At 36.0% G+C, this 23,425-nt stretch overlaps 1 long non-coding RNA gene across 1 annotated transcript in view; it reads left to right on the top strand.

Annotated features, from left to right (window-relative positions):
* The window catches only part of LOC131953829 (uncharacterized), a 108,663-nt gene that overhangs the window by 27,805 nt on the left and 57,433 nt on the right, over window positions 1-23,425 (top strand). Inside the window, exons 2-3 of the long non-coding RNA XR_009388688.1 lie at window positions 780-1,399; window positions 13,720-13,755. This is a non-coding gene — a long non-coding RNA (uncharacterized LOC131953829). The remainder of the gene's footprint in view (window positions 1-779; window positions 1,400-13,719; window positions 13,756-23,425) is intronic.

Below are 23,425 nucleotides of genomic sequence, written 5' to 3'. Positions count from 1 at the left end.
CCACCCACTCAAAGGCTGATGTAATCTACTAAAGCAGCTTTATAGTCATGATATTTTTCTTTCTATACATTGAAAAGTAACACAAAATAAAGAATTGTAAGGGAAGAAATGGAAAGGAAGATGTGTGATAATGAAACAAATAATTTATAATTATGTATGCTGTTTGAAAAAAAATAGTGAGAAAGAAATATGTGTATGACATGAAAAAAAAATATTGCTAAGAAACACCCATTATAATGAAAAGGTAGATTTTAATTCTGTTTATTTATTTCTTTTCATTACACCATCAGAAATTATTGGAGGATTGTGTAATGAAAACAAGGAAATAGTGGATGGTGTAATGGAAAGAAATAACAGTGGATGGTGTGATGGAAAGAAATAAAGAGAGGATGGTGTGATAGAAAGACACATACAAGATTTCCTTCCCTCTGACTACACAACACCTTCCATAAATCCTTGTGTTGCCAATGACCCAGCACTATGAGAGACAGACAGACAGACACAACAAGCAGTCCTGTCAATGCAGTCACCTAATGGTTAACACTGGATCAATGTCTGCAGACTCATTTAGCATCAACTCCTATTAACCCCCGTCAACATCTGAGAGAACGCTTCATTGCAATTTAGTCAGGAAAAATCATTACTGTATACCCTGTCTTTTTATTTTAACCTCAATTCCTATTGAATCCAACCTTTAATATTACCTGCCATGAATAAAATGCTGCTGTTTGTCATTAATAAAATTATCTAATGAATTTCTTTTCTTTTCTTCACCATAGGTCAATGTTGGAAAGATACCTGAATTAAAACATTATCAAGTTGGATGGGACATTTAAAAACTTTTGTTACTGCCACACCAGTACATTATTCCAACAATTGTCTAATGGGAAAACCATTCTACTCATCAATGTTGGTTGCTCAACTCAGCTTTACTTGACACAACTTAAGTGAGGGGAAAAAATTTCTTTTAAAAAAAAAAATCAATAACTTCAACCTATGAAAATCGGAATCAAGATGACTTGTATTCTGATTGCTAATGAAGAGAGAACTATGTGTTACTAACACAATGAATGAACAGCCAGTCCCCAACCCTGATGGGGCCTCACTGCCAGCCCCAACCAGAGCCTCATTGTTTCCAGCGTCTCGATTGCCTGCTAAATCGTCTGCTTGCGCCATGCCTCCATCTTGCGAGAGTGCCGTCCCCTTCTCGTCATTAAAAAAAAAAAAAAACCCATGCCGTTGTTGGTCATCCTTGAATGGATTCTGTTGGAAAATAAAATGACATCTGAGATGCCAACTGAGACAGGCAATAAAAAAAAATAAAATCTGTCATCTGCACCCTCCATTTCTGCAGTCTACAGCTATTGTCTGAGACAGGAGAAGATAACTGCCGACACAGGTAGGACAATGTGTACACTTCTTGTAAACAAAGCTAAGGTAGCCATTCAAATCTTCTTTCCCACTCTTGTGTCCCCCACAGAAGAAAAAAACAAAATCTATAAGACAGTGCCGATTCAATACAGAGAATGGTGGCAGCTATGACATCCTAATCCTCTTGTTTAATTTTTTTTTTTAAAAACTCCCCCCCCTTTCCAATTGGTTCTAGCTCTGTCTTGACACTATAAAAGTTTTCCTAGCCTCCCCTTCTTTGGACGGCACCAACCCACCCAACCACATTGCTCCTCCCCCCCAACCAGACCCCTCCCCTCTACTCACCCCATCCACAAAACCTTTGTCATGCAGTGACAATGCACCCTGTTAAGCTCACCCGGTCCCACCCCACCCCTGCAGAGAGTGCAATAACAAGGCATGGGCACTAGAGGATCACATAACTACTCAACTAGAGGCTTGCTTTTTTTTTTGTTCTGACCTTTCAGTTTAGGCAAGCAAGCCCTTTGTGAGCCACCGCTCTAGCAACTGTTTCACTCATAATGGCACTCTCATCCACACAACTCAGGGGAAAATAAAATACTAAAACTGTTTCACTCATAATGGCACTCTCATGCACACAACTAAAGGAAAAATAAAATACTAAAACTGTTTCACTCATAATGGCACTCTCATCCACACAACTACAGGAAAAATAAAATACTAAAACTGTTTCACTCATAATGGCACTCTCATCCACACAACTAAAGGAAAAATAAAATACTAAAACTGTTTCACTCATAATGTCACTCTCATCCAAACAACTAAAGGAAAAATAAAATACTAAAACTGTTTCACTCATAATGGCACTCTCATCCACACAACTAAAGGAAAAATAAAATACTAAAACTGTTTCACTCATAATGGCACTCTCATGCACACAACTCAAGGAAAAATAAAATACTAAAACTGTTTCACTCATAATGTCACTCTCATACACACAACTCAAGGAAAAGTAAAATACTAAACCTTAATATACACACTCATGCATCTTTAGACACTCATTTAAAAAAAAAACATTTAAAATATATGACACACAGATTGTGTCAACTGTCTAGCTAAAGATTGTATGAACTGTCTAGCTGATAATTGTATGGAGTGTCTAGCTGAAGATTCTAGCTATACATTGTATGAACTGTCTAGCTGTAGATTGTATGAACTGTCTAGCTATAGATTGTATGAACTGTCTAGCTAAAGATTGTATGAACTGTCTAGCTAAAGATTGTATGAACTGTCTAGCTAAAGATTGTATGAACTGTCTAGCTAAAGATTGTATGAACTGTCTAGCTAAAGATTGTATGAACTGTCTAGCTAAAGATTGTATGAACTGTCTAGCTAAAGATTGTATGAACTGTCTAGCTAAAGATTCTAGCTGGAGATTGTATGAACTGTCTAGCTGGAGATTGTATGAACTGTCTAGCTGGAGATTGTATGAACTGTCTAGCTGGAGATTGTATGAACTGTCTAGCTGGAGATTGTATGAACTGTCTAGCTGGAGATTGTATGAACTGTCTAGCTGGAGATTGTATGAACTGTCTAGCTGGAGATTGTATGAACTGTCTAGCTGGAGATTGTATGAACTGTCTAGCTGGAGATTGTATGAACTGTCTAGCTAAAGATTGTATGAACTGTCTAGATAAAGATTCTAGCTATGCATTGTATGAACTGTCTAGCTAAAGATTGTGGGAACATTCTTGACTCCCTATGGCTGGTTGACTCAGCTGAAACATGGGCTAAAGCTGTGATCACTCAGGCATGAAAACTATGCAGTAAGAGAGAAAAGTTGATGACAAAAGGCTATTTTTAAAAACCCCTATGCCACAGCACACAGGGAGACATGAGTTGGGGGGGGGGGGGGGGGGGGTTAAGGTCAACAACTGGAAAAAGTAGAAAGCTTTTGTCAGCATGTCTGATCTAGGGCACAATAGGAGATAAGATTAGACTAGGGACTTGCTTATTAATTAAATTTGCATGTTTGGGATATTTGAGATTTTAAAAATATAACTTAAAATTGCATGAAAAAAGTTTTTTAAAACAACACAGAAAAAGTTTGTACTAAATGTAATGTATGCTACCCTATTGCCAAATAGTTACTATTCCTATACAATGAAGTAAAAAGGAAAGCTAGAAATCACTAAAATATTTAACTTAAGTTTGCAGGTGTAAAATAAATGTTTTTCCCTTTAAAAAAATTAGTAACAATTAGGTTAGATATCAATTGAATAATGTCTAGACATACCGCAAGATTATATATTTTCCAGCTTTATTTTACTCCCCCTAGCCTTATGTTCTACATGTGTCATGTTAGCTGGAGTGATTATTTTAAGCCAAGGGACCGTACAAAGTAAAATGTGAGGTTATATGCACAATGAATTTGCTGTGAAATGATTCAGTTAACAGTGAAATTATACTAATCATAGACTGACTTAAAACATCTTTCTAATGCATGAACTTTTAAACAGTTTGTTTTAAAACAAGATGGCATCTACCTGTCATATACCTTGATACACTGATAATAAACTTTGAGTTGTGTCTGATACCTGCCATTGATTTCCTAGCCTAGTCCTAATAGGATATCTAAAGCTAAGTTAAGTATAAGTTAATGAGAGGACAGCTGGTTAAGACAAAAATTGGCATGGAAAAAGGGGAGGGGGTCTTAAAAAACTTTAACACTTTTATTTTTTTAATTTCAGTTAGTAAAATATTTAATTTGTCCCAAAGAGCTGCAAAAATTGGCATGGGAAGAGGGGAGGGGGTCTTAAAAAACTTAAACACTTATATTTTTTATTTCAGTTAGTAAAATACTTTGTCCCAAAGAGCTGCTTATTAGCAGTAAATAGTAAACGTGTAGTAAAATAAATAAATACATACAGTAAATATATAAATAACACACATAGCTAGAATGTGTAACTAGGTTTAAAGGGGAAGAAATAGTTTTACAGCAGGACCTAGACAAAGCACTGGGTGGATATCCTGTACTGAGACAGTATAATTAGAGCAGAACAGCATGCAGTGTATAATTAGAGCCTTCAGTGGAGGCTAGAGTTTCTCACAGATTTGAACACAAAGATCAGACGGGCTCAGAATGGAAACTCTATTTATCTGTGTGGAGATAAGGGGTAGCTACTGCAGTCAAGATTAAATCTTGCCTTACTTTTCCTTGTCTGTGGGTTTAAGTCATAGTTCACAGAAAACTGGTCCTTCTGGTTGTGTCAGTCTGTTTGTTAGAGGATTAGGCAAAGGTATTGTTACATGTCTCAGATCAGCTGGATTAGTGATGACTAAAGCTATCCATCGGGCAAGTCACAAGTCAGCAAACAAATCTCAAAGTCACAAGTCATTAGAGATGACAAATCTACAAGTCACAAGTCATTAGAGATGACAAATCTACAAGTCACAAGTCAGCAGACAAATCTCCAAGTCACAAGTCAGCAGACAAATCTACAAGTCACAAGTCAGCAGACAAATCTACAAGTCACAAGTCATTAGAGATGACAAATCTACAAGTCACAAGTCATTAGAGATGACAAATCTACAAGTCACAAGTCATTAGAGATGACAAATTTACAAGTCACGATTCAATAAATATAAAGTCATAATTAAAGATAACAAATACACACGATAGTGTAAGTCAAGATGACAGGTGGAAATGACAGGTGACATGTTAGAGATGACAAGTCACAAGTTTACAGGGATAAAGTTGAATATTTTTGATGCTTTGAAATGAATAAATTAGAATATATGAATGTTTATGTATTTCAGACCTAATTCAATAGCACTTGTGGTAGCGTTGAGGTCAGATATGAACGTCTAGACTTTCCAAGAGTGCTACATAGATTTTTATCATTTCATAAATGACATTTACCTAACAGAGGACATTTCTGAACTTGGTTGTTACAGGGATTTAAAGAAACCAGGATTTGATATCATTAGATCTAAAATTATAACATTCTAAGTTATAGAAATACTAGAACCCAGTTAATGATTACAGCCAAAACTATAAATAAATTAGGTGTGACCTACTACAACTATAACAGAACAGTTTTCAAAAACAATTTTCTATTTGGATGTTATTTTAACTAGACATTAAACCCACATAAAAATATAAATTAAGACTTAAATATAAATGAACACTACTAGACAGACTTCTTTATTTGGCATACATTATCAGTAAATAATACCATTGCCTTTCAGTGTTAGTTATTATACAATTTAATAATTGTCATAGTGATTTTGCAATTGCTTTAGTCACATTTTAGAGGGTTTTTTTTTCTTTGAGTTAACACTTATCCTTTAATTTTTCTATATTAAGACACAAATTGATCATAAAATATTTTGAAAAAATTATTTTTAGTGAGCTAACAGAGAAAATACAATAGGCCGCCTGTAATTCAGTTTTTTTAATGGTGACTCACACGACTTAGGCAACTATGAATCACCATGAGGATATGCCAATTTAAAAAATCAGTAAATAGGTAATTTTTTAATTAAACTCTGATTTAGCATTTTTTAAATTGCAAACTCTTTATTTTAAATAAAAAAATTAGCTATTAACAGTCTAATATAATAACCTTTTACAAAGATTAATTAAATTTACTATAGAATCAGACAAAAAAAAACCACCAATGGCGAAATTGAAACCACCATAAAATATCAGCAGTAAAGAATCTTGAGGTATCATATTCTGTGTAGAGATCAGAATGTCAACTACACATTTTCTACTTTAGTGTCTATACTCTCAAAGGAACCAATCTAATCTAGTCACGCTAATATTGCTTGCTGATATTTTATTATCTAGACATCCCCCTCCCCCACCCACAATCTTGGTGTCACCTTTGCCACTAACTTTAGCTAAAGTATGAGATTTAATTAGTTAACTTACCAATGGGTTGAGATCAGTAAAGCCATATGATGACAATGGGCTGGCCTAAGGTTGTGATGATTTTAATTCTGAAAGATGTAAGTTTTGTTAGTAAACTTTTTGATCTATAAGGGAGGGAGATATAAGAACTTTTTCAGCTTTTGAGAGGGATGAATTTAGTGAAAAATTTTCAAATGAAAGCAGTTTTGTGTATGCTAAGGGTAGAGTCGCCTCCCTTCAGGAAAAATTAACTAAAGCTTTCATGCCATTTTGGTTATTGTTTTGTCTGGTGCAGGGAATGGGACAAATTTCAAAGTCTGAGTAGACTTGTCTAGCTCTACACTTCATTAGCCCATGGTCTAGCTTTACACTTCATTAGCCCATGGTCTAGCTCTACACTTAATTAGCCCATGTGAAAGTAGACTTGTCTAGCTCTACACTTCATTAGCCCATGGTCTAGCTTTACACTTCATTAGCCCATGGTCTAGCTCTACACTTCATTAGCCCATGGTCTAGCTTTACACTTAATTAGCCCATGGTCTAGCTCTACACTTAATTAGCCCATGGTCTAGCTCTTCACTTCATTAGCCCATGGTCTAGCTTTACACTTAATTAGCCCATGGTCTAGCTCTACACTTAATTAGCCCATGTGAAAGTCTAAGTAGACTTGTCTAGCTCTACACTTCATTAGCCCATGGTCTAGCTCTACACTTCATTAGCCCATGGTCTAGCTCTACACTTAATTAGCCCATGTGAAAGTCTAAGTAGACTTGTCTAGCTCTACACTTAATTAGCCCATGGTCTAGCTCTACACTTAATTAGCCCATGGTCTAGCTCTACACTTAATTAGCCCATGTGAAAGTCTAAGTAGACTTGTCTAGCTCTACACTTAATTAGCCCATGGTCTAGCTCTACACTTAATTAGCCCATGGTCTAGCTCTACACTTAATTAGCCCATGTGAAAGTAGACTTGTCTAGCTCTACACTTAATTAGCCCATGGTCTAGCTCTACACTTAATTAGCCCATGGTCTAGCTCTACACTTAATAAGCCCATGTGAAAGTCTATGTAGACTTGTCTAGCTCTACACTTAATTAGTCCATGGTCTAGCTCTACACTTAATTAGCCCATGGTCTAGCTCTACACTTAATTAGCCCATGGTCTAGCTCTACACTTAATTAGCCCATGGTCTAGCTCTACACTTAATTAGCCCATGTGAAAGTAGACTTGTCTAGCTCTACACTTAATTAGCCCATGGTATAGCGCTACACTTAATTAGCCCATGTGAAAGTAGACTTGTCTAGCTCTACACTTAATTAGCACATGGTCTAGCTCTACACTTAATTAGCCCATGTGAAAGTTTTTGTTTCAACTCAAGAGGTGGGAAATGTTTAAAAGATTTTTAAAAAGTCTGTTACTATTAATAGTTTACACATTATCTTAAACCAGCGTGAGCGAACTAAAGAGAGGAGTTAATGTCAACTATCATTTATGATGCTGCAACAAATTTCTGCTGATTTACAGTTACTGTTTCTTTGATATGTTTTATTTGACCCCTTTACCTAGTTACAATTCCCCTCCTCCCTGAAATAATTAATTAGTCTTATATTATGTGGACATTCCCAAAAGGTAGATTTAATTAACTAATTTGAGACAATAGGAAATTAAAAATGTTCATATAATTTAGAAATTATATTTTATACTTTTGAAACTAAATGGGAAAATTTGTTAATAAAAAATATACATTTGGACACATCATTGATACATCAACCAGGAGCCTCTAATTTTATGCAACTCAATTAATAAAAGACAAGTGAAATCTATAAAATTATTTACAGCATTAAAATTGAAGGGTTTAAGTTAAAAAATGTCTCTGGGTGAGAGAATGATAACTTGTTTATGAAATAACAGGCTTAAGGTCTCTACCAATACAGCACTAGCTTCTATGTTAGACTTTTGCTGTATCTAAAGACATGTGGTACACATTTGTACACACCAGGAAAGAAAAAGTACCCGTATGTGTGCATGCATAGCAGTACTTTATTGTCTATGTCTGAGGATATACCAGTAGAACCCTTGTTGTCTATGAGTGTATATCTAACAGTAACACCATACTATGTGTATATAGCAATAACACCCTATTGTCTTTGGGTGTTTGTGTAACACTAGCACACGTGTAGGTAAAATTAGCTGTGTTTATTTCTATGTAACAGTGGAAACATCTTTCTATATGTATATAACTATCTAAAAAAAAAAGATCTATACACTTAATCAAAACTGTTTCCCATAAAAAAAATACTTCTATGTAACAGTGGCAACATATTTCTATGTGTGTAGCTACCTAAAAAAAATAATCTATACACCTAATCAAAACTGTTTCCCATAAAAAAAATACTTCTATGTAACAGTGGCAACATCTTTCTATGTGTGTGTAGCTACCTAAAAAAAATAATCTATACACCTAATCAAAACTGTTTCCCATAAAAAAAAAGCCACAAATATGTGCAGGTGCTGGGTATATAAATAGCTGGGTGCACTTGTGTAGTCTATAAAGTAATATCAGTTCACCTCCATAGCCTGACCCTCACCTCTCATCAAGTAGTTTTGCGGCTGGTGGCTTTTTTTTTTTCTTTCACCAGTTCTGTTCAAGTTGAAATGAATAGAAACAGTGTTCGGCAAGATGGCATTAAGAGGTGTGCCAAGTTCATTGGCCATTTGTCACCCAGTTCAGTCAAGCCAAATGTTCCAGTCAATGGCTAGAGTGGCATTTTCTCTAAGTGCTGACACAGAAGAAGGTGCTTGGTTCAGATTGCACAAGGTTCATTTGAAAAAGTCACTGAATTCAAATTTTAAAGTCAACTTAGTAGCAATCTAAAACCGCATCACAATTGATACTAGTAGTTTTACTAAAGGCACTACTATGACCTTCAACTTAGACTAGTAGCAATCTAAAACTGCATCACAATTGATTATTTTAGTATTACTAAAAGTACTAATTACAAACTACTATGATCTTCAACTTAGTCGCAATCTAAAACCGCATCACAATTGATACTAGTATTACTTAAAGATTTGAAAGAAGGCCTCTGTGCCTACTATTGTTACCGTTATTGAATAAATGAATATATAAATAAGTACTAATTACAAACTACTATGGTCTTCAATTAGCTTTCTTAGTACAATTTTTGTCATAAGTTTGGCTTCTTTTAATTACAACTCAGTTTCGCTCCATGTTCTCTATGGGGGAGGGCACTTAAAACTTCCAGGGGGGGGGGGGGGGGACGACTACATTGTTGAGGGTTTGTGGACACTGGTAAAAGTAAATATATTCTAAATAAATTCTATTTAATATGGGGGTGGTGGTGTAGGGATACTTCAGAGGGGTACCCCTCCCCCCCCCCCCCCAGAAGAGATGCCTGAAAGAAACACTGGTTTTGCTGATACCCAATTATTTTTTTTTAATAGTAACCATGAACATATGCAGAGTCAAAAAATTTAATTTTGAGATTTTAAACCATTTTTCAATATATTTATTTAATCAGTTTTATTCTAACTATTCATTCTTGTCACATAATCACTGTGCAGGTTTGAATGTATGAATGAATGTCTTTTACCTACTTTGTAAATAGTTAAAATGTGTACAGTTTTACCAAATATTTTATCATATAAACCAGTATATTACACTAAATATATATTTTTTTCATGACAACCCTTCTCTCTCCCTCAAGAAACCATAGGAGGAAATAAAATGGCTATGTATGTTGTTAAGGGGAAGATACTCTTCTGTAGATTCTTACCATGAGTTTTTTCCCCTGTATTTTACACCCATTGAATTTTTTTCCTGGCAGTTTCTTTGAGGAAATATATTTTTTTTGGTTTGTGGCTGAGTCAGCAACTATAGAGAATAAGTATTCTGGTATGAGGAGGCTGCAGGTGTATGTATGAATGAGAGTCAAGGATATCTTTTAGTGCCAAAGACATGTGTCTGTGCAGAAAAATATCTATACAGAAAACAGACATGATAATACAGACAATTAATAAAAGTCTTTTTCTCTGAATGAAATAATATATAGGTATATATTTGGTTTCAAATAACTTTAAATAATTTACCCCAGCAGACTTACAATGAAATAATAATACGTTTAAAGACTTAGTGTAAAAGGAAAAACTACATTAAATAAGAACTTTATTTTCTTTATTTGTTGCTAAGGTAACCTCAAGAATTAAAAAAAATACTGTGCTAACCAGGAAGCACAAATACAAACACAACGCCAGACAAAAAGAAAAAAGCCATAATGTATGCAGGAAGCACACCATATTTCTAGTCATCTAAATATAAATTTATACAATGGCTTCGACAAAAAAAAAGAAAAAACAAGAGAGCTGTCACTGTATCCAGGAAGCCTAACTGTACATAACTATAGAGGTCTTGCAATATAGGCTCAAAAATAGGAGGGGGTCGCAGTAAAGAAAAGCACGAAGAAAGAGTGGGTGGTGTGAGTAGACTCTGGCGCCAACACCTGTATATAGGTATGGGCTGATTCTTTTCTTTCCCCCACTTTTTTTTCTGACATAGGGGGAGCGTGGGAAAGTTGGGAAATAGCTGAGGTAACAGGCTGGGGTAGGATGGAAGGTGAGCTAGGTATAATAGCTGGGGTAGGATGGAAGGTGAGCTAGGTATAATAGCTGAGGTAGGATGGAAGGTGAGCTAGGTATAATAGCTGAGGTAACAGGCTGGGGTAGGATGGATGGTGAGCTAGGTATAATAGCTGAGGTAACAGGCTGGGGTAGGATGGATGGTGAGCTAGGTATAATAGCTGAGGTAGGATGGAAGGTGAGCTAGGTATAATAGCTGAGGTAGGATGGAAGGTGAGCTAGGTATAATAGCTGGGGTAGGATGGAAGGTGAGCTAGGTATAATAGCTGAGGTAGGATGGAAGGTGAGCTAGGTATAATAGCTGAGGTAGGATGGAAGGTGAGCTAGGTATAATAGCTGAGGTAGGATGGAAGGTGAGCTAGGTATAATAGCTGAGGTAGGATGGAAGGTGAGCTAGGTATAATAGCTGAGGTAGGATGGAAGGTGAGCTAGGTATAATAGCTGGGGTAACAGGCCGGGGTGCTCCCTCAAAATCTTCATTTTTTTTCCAGCTAAATAAGGATTTTTGAAATAAAAACCCAGTCCAGTTACTAGTGTCTAATTTGTATTTCCTGGTAAAAAACGAAACAAAAGTTCTTAAAACAACAACTGTCTGCCATTATTCATAACCTAAACGCTAAACATATTACTGGTGTAGTAAATGAGTTACCTTTTATAAAATAGAATACACTTTTATTATTTGCATTACATTGTAGTACAATGTACCATGTGTGTGAATAGGTAAAATAAACCGTACTCCTGTTACCACTACCACCACCATGTAGACAGACTAAATAGTAGCAGAGTAGAATTTTGACCAGTAGACACCGCTAGATTCATCATGATAAATGTTGCCTGGTGTTTATTTAAAGATACATGAGAAGATGTTTATAAGCTGTGCCAGTCTTCACATCTAATGCACATTTGATGCCAGCCATTCTGTGTGCACTCCTGAAGGCTAGCGCTGGTTTGAGCCAGGGGTCTGGGAAAACAATGATTTGAGGATGGCTGGCTCTTGAGATGGTAAGGAGGGTGGGCGTTAACAGCAGACAAAACAAGGTGATCCAATGTTTTGTTAAGGTTTAGCCAGAGATCCAAGACATGGAGCAAGCACTGGTAGACAGTTGCCCAGCAAGAGGGGAAATTATACACAAGGGAAGTAACCAGTATTTCAAATCAAAAACATTAACTGCCCATGTTTTTTAGGATATACTTATACAGAGGTCAATATTTATTTATGTCTAAATAGTTGAGATTCTAAATCCATGCCATTCAGTGGTTATCAAAATTTCAATTTTTTAAATATAATGCAAAACCTATACTTTCTCACACACAAGTTTTCAAGTGAATGTGTGTTTTAGACAAGCAATTAAATACCAAAGTCACATCTTTATAACTTCACTCATATGTTTCAAGTTTTCTGGTTAAAACCATTTTAATATATAATTTATCATCATATAAAAGACAATAATTTTGACTTTCTTCCTTTATTGTTGAAAAATAATAAAAATATGAACAAACTCAATCCCTCTCCATGTATTTTGTTGGTCATAAAAATATTCTAACTTTTTATTCATTTGCTTTTACTTTTTATTTTAATATTTTTAAAAGCAAGCAAAAATTATTTTTTTTTATCTAAACCTGTGCTCCAGGTGGTTCTACTTGCATTTCTAAAATCTTGTCACATAAAAGTGAACTGCATTTCTTGAACAAAATTTCTAGAAAATTATTACATAAAAATGAACTGAGAGATTATATACTAAGTGCAGATACCTTTAGTACTTGCTAAAAACATTGGAACTAATCAAACCGTAGCAGGTACACCAAACTCAATATCCCACATTTCTCCCATGGAGATTTAGCCAACAATATACACCAAGCCAATTTTCAAAAGAAGAAAAACAGGTTCTTAGTCATCGGTAATGTCAAGGCGGCCTGACAATTTCGTCGACTGACCGATTTTGCAACCGCAGGCTTACGCGTGGAAGACAGGACAAAGACTTAAAAATTATTAATTAACCAGAACTTTAGAACAGGATTTATTAAATCATAGTCCAGGACAGAATTTAAAATTAAACAGAATGAATTATAAAAATAATTTAAATTAAAACACTGACATTTTTTAAAACTGTTTCAGATTAAAAAAATATCTGCACATATATACCGTATAGACCCATTTAATATATATATATATATAATGTGGATAAAATATATTTTTGTATACGTGTAAAATAAATATTCTACAGACAGATTTTAAAAATACACACCTGGGTGCTATATTAAAACTACCTCTGCATAAGACCAAATCCAGTCAGCAGATTTTATTACCCACCCCATGCAGATCTGGTATCATTCAAACAGCCCCTAAAACATGTTAGGCGGGAAGATGAAATAAAGAACCAGCGCCTAAAACTAATGTACATACATTGTCCGTCTGCTCTAACGGGTCAGGGCGACCTAACTTTATCCTGGCATGTAACCCACGCTTCAAAAAAATTCATGACCCTAACCTTCTTTTTTATGCCCTTCCATTTTTTTCTCTTTAGACACTTATTAATCTACAGCAATGAAACTCAATAACTTTACTAACTATTAGTGTGTGTGTGTGTGTCTATATATATATATATATATATATATATATATATATATATATATATATATATATATATATTTATATTTATATAAAATAATAATAATAATTGGGTGCATGTGTATAGTTTTCATAGATGTTAAAACATGTTTTTTTGGTTAGTCTATGGAAATAAATTTTGATTTTAAATTTATTTATTTTTTCAGATCAGTGAAGGGCTTGTGTCTGAATAATGTGAGAATGTAAGTATTTTTTTATTGACTCTCCTAGCTTAGTTTCTGTAGTCACTGGTTCGCTATAACCCCAAGGGTAACCGACCTTCCTGTCCTACACCTGACAGCACCTGAGCTGTCCAGACACCTGGCTACTTAAGTTCAAACCTAGACCAGACACCTGGCTACTTAAGTTCAAACCTAGACCAGACACCTGGCTACTTAAGTTCAAACCTAGACCAGACACCTGGCTACTTAAGTTCAAACCTAGACCAGACACCTGGCTACTTAAGATCAAACCTAGACCAGACACCTGGCTACTTAAGTTCAAACCTAGACCAGTTAACACACAGGTTCAGCTGATCTCAAACCAAATCTGAATGATCACAATTAGATGGGAGGGGACCTGCAGGTTTCTAGTCTAGGGTGATAATAACGGGCCAGTGGCGCGCATGTCGGTGTGTTGCGCATGCGCGCGGGTCAGAGCACAGTTAACAAAACACACTAAAGAGACATGTTGGGTCACTGTGCCCCGACTAATATCAGCCATGCTTGTCCTAAGGGTCAATGTGCCCTCATCAGTTTTTCCGCCATTTTTCCCTGGCATGTCGTTTAAACAGATTTGAACTCTATTTTACCACAATTTATATACAGATTCACCCTATAACTCTTGTATTTAATAGCTCTGCTAATGGAAACAGGATTTCACAACTTTTGCTGGCAAAAAATGACTCTAATCTATTTAGAACCTGCATATATTAATTCTCTTTCAAGTCCTTTTTTTATCTAAGAAGAAAAAAAAAAATCTCCATTATAAGAGAGGTCTGATAAAAATAAAATCAAAGAAAGAAAGCTGACAACTAAAAGAGATGATCACAGCTCTAGTATAGATCTGCCTATGAGTTACACCAATGCCCTTCTTCATTCATCTCCCAACACTTCCACCCCCACCCCACACTCTACTTATGAATGCATAGGTGCTAAGACATGCCTGCTATTTGCTAAGCTCAGCAGATTATGCATTAGCCAACTCTCACTGTGAATACAGGCAAAGCATTGGGGCTGGTTGCAAGTATAAAGTGTACTTAATTTCATAAAATGGACATCTTACCCCAGACCTAGGTTTAGATTATATATTCTATACCAAGAGCCCACTCTGATATAGGCACTATTCATAACTAACATACTTTTCAAACAGTTAAACAAGTAACTTGAAGATATTCTTTTTAATAAAATGTCATACAACTTTTAATACGTATTTAATTAGTGTATCTGATTTCCAGGGAACATGATTTACTGATCAATTACAGGAAAAAATATGTGGGGTACTAAGATGAAATTTTCATAAGTTTGATAGTTAAGTTGCAAGAGTAGGCTAGAAAAAGAGAAATAAAGATGGTAGTTAAATACATTTGAACATGAGGAATGTGAGGGTGTAGTTGCCATAAAGATGGTATTGAATGCATTTAACATGAGGAATGTGAGGGTGTAGTTGCCATAAAGATGGTATTGAATGCATTTAACATGAGGAATGTGAGGGTGTAGTTGCCATAAAGATGGTATTGAATGCATTTAACATGAGGAATGTGAGGGTGTAGTTGCTATAAAGATGGTATTGAATGCATTTAACATGAGGAATGTGAGGGTGTAGTTGCCATAAAGATGGTATTGAATGCATTTAACATGAGGAATGTGAGGGTGTAGTTGCCATAAAGATGGTATTGAATGCATTTAACATGAGGAATGTGAGGGTGTAGTTGCCATAAAGATGGTATTGAATGCATTTAACATGAGGAATGTGAGGGTGTAGTTGCCATAAAGATGGTATTGAATGCATTTAACATGAGGAATGTGAGGGTGTAGTTGCCATAAAGATGGTATTGAATGCATTTAACATGAGGAATGTGAGGGTGTAGTTGCCATAAAGATGGTATTGAATGCATTTAACATGAGGAATGTGAGGGTGTAGTTGCCATAAAGATGGTATTGAATGCATTTAACATGAGGAATGTGAGGGTGTAGTTGCCATAAAGATGGTATTGAATGCATTTAACATGAGGAATGTGAGGGTGTAGTTGCCATAAAGATGGTATTGAATGCATTTAACATGAGGAATGTGAGGGTGTAGTTGCCATAAAGATGGTATTGAATGCATTTAACATGAGGAATGTGAGGGTGTAGTTGCCATAAAGATGGTATTGAATGCATTTAACATGAGGAATGTGAGGGTGTAGTTGCCATAAAGATGGTATTGAATGCATTTAACATGAGGAATGTGAGGGTGTAGTTGCCATAAAGATGGTATTGAATGCATTTAACATGAGGAATGTGAGGGTGTAGTTGCCATAAAGATGGTATTGAATGCATTTAACATGAGGAATGTGAGGGTGTAGTTGCCATAAAGATGGTATTGAATGCATTTAACGTGAGGAATGTGAGGGTGTAGTTGCCATAAAGATGGTATTGAATGCATTTAACATGAGGAATGTGAGGGTGTAGTTGCCATAAAGATGGTATTGAATGCATTTAACGTGAGGAATGTGAGGGTGTAGTTGCCATAAAGATGGTATTGAATGCATTTAACATGAGGAATGTGAGGGTGTAGTTGCCATAAAGATGGTATTGAATGCATTTAACCTGAGGAATGTGAGGGTGTAGTTGCCATAAAGATGGTATTGAATGCATTTAACATGAGGAATGTGAGGGTGTAGTTGCCATAAAGATGGTATTGAATGCATTTAACATGAGGAATGTGAGGGTGTAGTTGCCATAAAGATGGTATTGAATGCATTTAACATGAGGAATGTGAGGGTGTAGTTGCCATAAAGATGGTATTGAATGCATTTAACGTGAGGAATGTGAGGGTGTAGTTGCCATAAAGATGGTATTGAATGCATTTAACATGAGGAATGTGAGGGTGTAGTTGCCATAAAGATGGTATTGAATGCATTTAACCTGAGGAATGTGAGGGTGTAGTTGCCATAAAGATGGTATTGAATGCATTTAACATGAGGAATGTGAGGGTGTAGTTGCCATAAAGATGGTATTGAATGCATTTAACATGAGGAATGTGAGGGTGTAGTTGCCATAAAGATGGTATTGAATGCATTTAACATGAGGAATGTGAGGGTGTAGTTGCCATAAAGATGGTATTGAATGCATTTAACGTGAGGAATGTGAGGGTGTAGTTGCCATAAAGATGGTATTGAATGCATTTAACATGAGGAATGTGAGGGTGTAGTTGCCATAAAGATGGTATTGAATGCATTTAACATGAGGAATGTGAGGGTGTAGTTGCCATAAAGATGGTATTGAATGCATTTAACATGAGGAATGTGAGGGTGTAGTTGCCATAAAGATGGTATTGAATGCATTTAACATGAGGAATGTGAGGGTGTAGTTGCCATAAAGATGGTATTGAATGCATTTAACATGAGGAATGTGAGGGTGTAGTTGCCATAAAGATGGTATTGAATGCATTTAACATGAGGAATGTGAGGGTGTAGTTGCCATAAAGATGGTATTGAATGCATTTAACATGAGGAATGTGAGGGTGTAGTTGCCATAAAGATGGTATTGAATGCATTTAACGTGAGGAATGTGAGGGTGTAGTTGCCATAAAGATGGTATTGAATGCATTTAACATGAGGAATGTGAGGGTGTAGTTGCCATAAAGATGGTATTGAATGCATTTAACGTGAGGAATGTGAGGGTGTAGTTGCCATAAAGATGGTATTGAATGCATTTAACATGAGGAATGTGAGGGTGTAGTTGCCATAAAGATGGTATTGAATGCATTTAACATGAGGAATGTGAGGGTGTAGTTGCTATAAAGATGGTATTGAATGTATTTAACATGAGGAATGTGAGGGTGTAGTTGCCATAAAGATGGTATTGAATGCATTTAACATGAGGAATGTGAGGGTGTAGTTGCCATAAAGATGGTATTGAATGCATTTAACATGAGGAATGTGAGGGTGTAGTTGCCATAAAGATGGTATTGAATGTATTTAACATGAGGAATGTGAGGGTGTAGTTGCCATAAAGATGGTATTGAATGCATTTAACATGAGGAATGTGAGGGTGTAGTTGCCATAAAGATGGTATTGAATGCATTTAACATGAGGAATGTGAGGGTGTAGTTGCCATAAAGATGGTATTGAATGCATTTAACATGAGGAATGTGAGGGTGTAGTTGCCATAAAGATGGTATTGAATGCATTTAACATGAGGAATGTGAGGGTGTAGTTGCCATAAAGATGGTATTGAATGCATTTAACATGAGGAATGTGAGGGTGTAGTAGCCAGAGGAAAAAGGGTCAACAAACAGGATAGCTGGGATTTTTTTTAGTAAGATAAAGTTAAGGAATTGGGTGCAGTTTAACAATACAAGGAGTGGCACGCTGCATGAGAGAAAGTTCTAGAAGAATAACCGTCATGTTTCTGTGCAAAGAATGCACGGTTTTGTAATCACATTTTCAATTTAGAAAAATTGTATCCAGGTAATTTTATATTTTTGTTCCCTTTAGATTTAAAATAATATTTTAAAAGATTTTTCAATTACTCTTAACTGGGTACAAAATTTATTTTAAATTTACATTTAAAATAATAGAAAATAAGTATAGTTTTACATTTTATTGGGGTATGCCCATTAAAGTGAAGGTAGCTATAAAAAGCATATTAGCTAAAGTAATAAAATATTCACTAAACCCTCTCCACATCCACCCCTGCCAACATTCCTACCAATGGTCTGCGAGTTGTTTTGTTCCATTCCCGTCTCTCACTCTCCTAACAATTTACAACACGCAACGCTTTCCCTTTGCATAAAAACACACTGAGGCCTTTGGTCTCAAAACGCATGTGGGGGTTTCTAGGGCATTTCGTGTGTTCCAATCAAGTAACATGCGTTCCCGCCCGCGCCAATGCTCAGTAACACATGTGATCTGCATTTGATAAGACCATTTTCTCCAGACTGCTGTGCCAGACTGATGTGAAAATATTTCATTTGTGCATCTGTTTTGCTGTTTCATTCTGACATTAACAAGTGAATTCAGTCGCGATTTTTACAATGCGTTTACACCTAACAAATTTCGTGGCGAGTTTTTAGTAGAAACCAGAAAAAATTAACACGGAGAGATAGTTATTAAATAGTTTAACATGCTGAGACAAATGCAGAATGCTTCATTATTATGTTACAAGATGGCGTCATGCAGTGTCTGGACAATGCGTAAAGCGCATGCGCAAGTGAACCCAAGTCCGTTCTGTCAGTGCAATATTTCACACTAGCGTTTGGGTTATTTAACGACTACAATCGAGCCGTGTCATAATGGTCAGCACATGCAGATAAAAGTAAACCAGGTAAGACAGTACAGTCTTTTATTCCCCACCTATCTGATAAGGTTAAGCGTAGCCGCAGAGCGAATTAAGAGTCAAGGGTAAAGATTTCAAGATGGCGTCTAGACGTGATGTATCTGACTGCACTTAGCCGGCATTCATGGCTTTTATGTATCATTAACCCTCTGCTTACTGCACATGCACATGCTGGTAGAATAGCCCAGACCCTAGTCAGTATGAAAAGACAGTGTAACCTTACATGTGCCACAAGGTACACAAAATGAATAAACAAAAGACTTCCCTCCCCTGTATCTTTGAAAAGGTATGAAATCTTTTTGAAACACGGGTTTAAAAAGCCCCCTCCCCTTCCCCACGCGTGAAGGATATCAAACTACACAAGTTGGTTGCATCAATTAAATTCTCGCATATTTTAGATAGGTTTACCTCTTTAATTACAGACTGAGAGGGTGGGGGTAGATTTATAGAATTAGGCCAGGGTATTGCATGTGCTAGCCTGGGTGGAGGTCATCCCTACAACACTGGACAGGTTTCCTTCAATCTTTTTCATATCAATTAAATTTTAAATTTTTAACCAGTCTTCTCACTGGTTTGGTTTGGCATACAATTTGAAAAATAAGAACTGATTTTTATAGTTAGAAAATGTTTAAAATAGCTAACAAATAGTTTTAAGAGTTGGACTTCCAATATTAAGTGTTTAAAAGTAAAGCCTTAATTTTATTACAATTATAATAAATTTTTTAAAAAATTTCTACTAGTTATCTAGTTCAGTTGGGCGGTAACAACCAGTAAAAAAAATGTCAAATACACACAGCTTATTATATATGCTAAAACCACAAAAATTGTGTCACAAACACAACACATAGAGAGAAAATGTGTAAGCAAAATGGCGGCCAGACAACCATGCTTTTGTGCTGTGGCAGACAGCTTGATGATGTCATCAGCAAACTGGGTCATGTGCTGTGAGGCAGTGGCGGGAAAATAAAATGTACCACGTGCAGTCTCCACATTGATCAGACAGCATAGGCCATGCATAGGATAAGACAGTTGTGCACAGTATTATAGAATCTATCCTAACTAGTATTCATTGAGTCTTTTTTATAACTAACATAAATCTGAGTAAAAAAAAAACAACTCTTCAATTTTAAAGTTAAATACATCTAACCAAAAAAAAGTTCAAAATAAAGCCCACTTTTTAAAAATGTATCTATTTTATGGGCTGCCTATTCCAACATTAAATATTTTTTTATGATCAGCTAAATAGAGTAGTACTAACAGTAATGGCTGCAGATACTTTACTGTAACATTCTTATTATACATAGAACTACATCTTAGTGTTTTTTTGGTTTTCGGTTTCAGTTTATTGTGATCATCATCTTCTAATTAATATACTTTTAATTAAGATTTTTGCTTCCAACACATATTTACATACATTTTTTTTTAAAATCAATACATATACATTTTTTTCAAATGCTAGCACTTTAATATACCCACATCTAGATAGTATATTGTTCAAAAGCCAAAAAAGAAAAATGGTAGAGGGAGGGTTAATGATTTCTTGGTATTACTCTAAAATGAAGCAAGTACCATTGAGCAGTGTGGTGTTTATTGCATCTGATCTAATGACCGAAAGTATTGATTACATTCATTGGTAGAACAAGACAGGTATTGATTGCATAGCTGTACTGTCTAGACAACACATTTAATATTGATCACTCTCAAGGAGTGGGAAACCCCAGCCTTATTGTACCTACACACCACCAGCATCTTGTCATTGAGCTGTGGTTACATACACACTCAAGAGATTTACTCCCAAACTAATAACCCTCTCATGTGTACGCCACCACCATAATGTTCAGAACTGAGTTTAATAAAAAAAGAAATATACACCACATAGAAGAGGCAGGGGTCTAAGTTTGCTGAGGTAGGTAAAGAGGAAAAACTTTGCCCTAGAAAAGTGTGTGGCTTAGATGAAGCTTGTCTGTGTTGTAATGAAGGAGAAAATTGCTGTCCACAAGTATGCTCCATAAGTCTGGTGGCCCACTTAGTGCTATATTTAACAGCACAATCAGTGGAGTGTGTGGGGTGTACCAGTTCACAGTCAAAAGTCTAGCCCCACATGATTGGGCTGTGTGTTGGTGACATTTCTAGGTCACTGAAATAGTTAGCACACATTACACACTGTCTGCTGACCTTTCCTGACCTGCTGGCCTGGTTCTCTAGTGCAGCTGCGCATGCGCTGACAAAGCCAATGCTATTTTGAGGCAAAGGTAGAAAAGGCGCCTAGATTTAAAAGCTAGGCGGGACACATGGAGGACTTGCTTAGCTGGAGTTGGTAGGACATGGAGGACATGCTTAGCTGGAGTTGGTAGGACATGGAGGACATGCTTAGCTGGAGTTGGTGGGACATGGAGGACATGCTTAGCTGGAGTTGGTGGGACATGGAGGACATGCTTAGCTGGAGTTGGTAGGACATGGAGGACATGCTTAGCTGGAGTTGGTGGGACATGGAGGACTTGCTTAGCTGGAGTTGGTGGGACATGAAGGACATGCTTAGCTGGAGTTGGTGGGACATGAAGGACATGCTTAGCTGGAGTTGGTGGGACATGAAGGACATGCTTAGCTGGAGTTGGTGGGACATGAAGGACATGCTTAGCTGGAGTTGGTGGGACATGGAGGACTTGCTTAGCTGGAGTTGGTGGGACATGGAGGACATGCTTAGCTGGAGTTGGTGGGACATGAAGGACATGCTTAGCTGGAGTTGGTGGGACATGAAGGACATGCTTAGCTGGAGTTGGTGGGACATGGAGGACTTGCTTAGCTGGAGTTGGTGGGACACGGAGGACATGCTTAGCTGGAGTTGGTGGGACATGATTAAATGGAGTTGATGGGACACATGTTAAGCTGTGTTGGTATGACACGTAGATGTGTTGATAGGACATGCTTAACTTGAGTTGGTAGGACACATGTATGTTGACCTGTGTTGATATGCTATAGTTGACTGAAGTTGTTAGGACATGGTTGAATATGGAAATTACATGCTTATATGGATTTGATGGAGCACAAGAAGGACATTTGATGGAAGGACACACCCATCTGGGTTTGATAGAGCACGAGGACAGACAATGGAAGGACATTGAGATTTGATGGAAGGACACACCCCTCTGGGTTTGATGGAGCACAAGATAGACATGCTTATCTAGAGTTACATGCTATACGTGTATAACAGAGTTAAGCAATAAGGCTGGCTTTAGAGTATGAACTGTAGGCTATTTTTATATTTACAACGAATTCCAAATTGTTATAGTAATTGACTCACATATTAAAAAATCAATTTTTTTAAACTATGGCCAACATGTTTTATTGATCTACCAGCTCTAATCTATGAATCATTTAAGTTCTATTTAAATTATATTTTTAAATAACTGTAAACACATTGAATGTAATTATTATAGTGATGGCACCAATCTGTCAAAGTTTAATTTCAAACCAACTTGTATGTGCTGCTTCAAAACAAATCCCACCATATATACGCATACATTTCTTTACTAATTTGATACTGATAATAGAATTTTAAGAGAGAAAAACATTAAACTTAGTAAATCATATATTTCATGTCTGATTTTACTATGCTATAGGTCTGTTATTATTGCTGATAAATTTCTAACAAACATGTAAACATTGAAGCTAGAATTTATGCTGCTTAAATTTAACAATTTTAAAGTGTTAAAAAATAAAACTGTTTAGCCTAAAGGTAACTAAAACTCTACCCAAATAAAAACATGCATTAAAATGGTCAAATGTCCAGCATGAAACTAATTTGATTAAATTTAACCCTGTAGCCTCACTACACTAAGACAATACTATAACAGTAATTTGTGTTGGTTAAATCATAAATGTCATGGCTTTTATATTAGAAAACTATAAGATTGGAAGTTCACACTACTAAACCCAGTGTTGTGATGGCTTTTATACTAGAAAACTATAAGATTGGAAGTTCACACTGCTAAACCCAGTGTTGTGATGGCTTTTATACTATTACTAGACAGCTGAAAGCCCAGAGATTTGAAAAGCCAGGTTTTTTTTCCACTAGAATTCTACCCTTATATTTAAATCTACAGCCTTCTTAATTCTTATTATTAAAATCTGAAATAGTTTGAAAATAGGTACCATATTATTTCAGACAATGAGCAACCTACATATTGTGATTTTAAAAAATTTAAACTTTGTATTATTATCCTTTAATCATTTTTATTAAATAACTGCTCTCAGTATTTATCAGAACAGAACTTACGATATGTATTAACACAGAAACTAAATTTCACTGTTGTTAAAGGGAAAGAACCAT

This window comes from Physella acuta, unplaced genomic scaffold (genome assembly GCF_028476545.2).
Source record: "Physella acuta isolate Inbredline_101_S28 unplaced genomic scaffold, ASM2847654v3 ptg000958l, whole genome shotgun sequence".
Taxonomy (NCBI): Eukaryota; Metazoa; Mollusca; class Gastropoda; family Physidae; genus Physella; species Physella acuta.
Note: the sequence above shows the minus strand (reverse complement) of the source record. Positions and strands in the feature narration are given on the sequence as shown.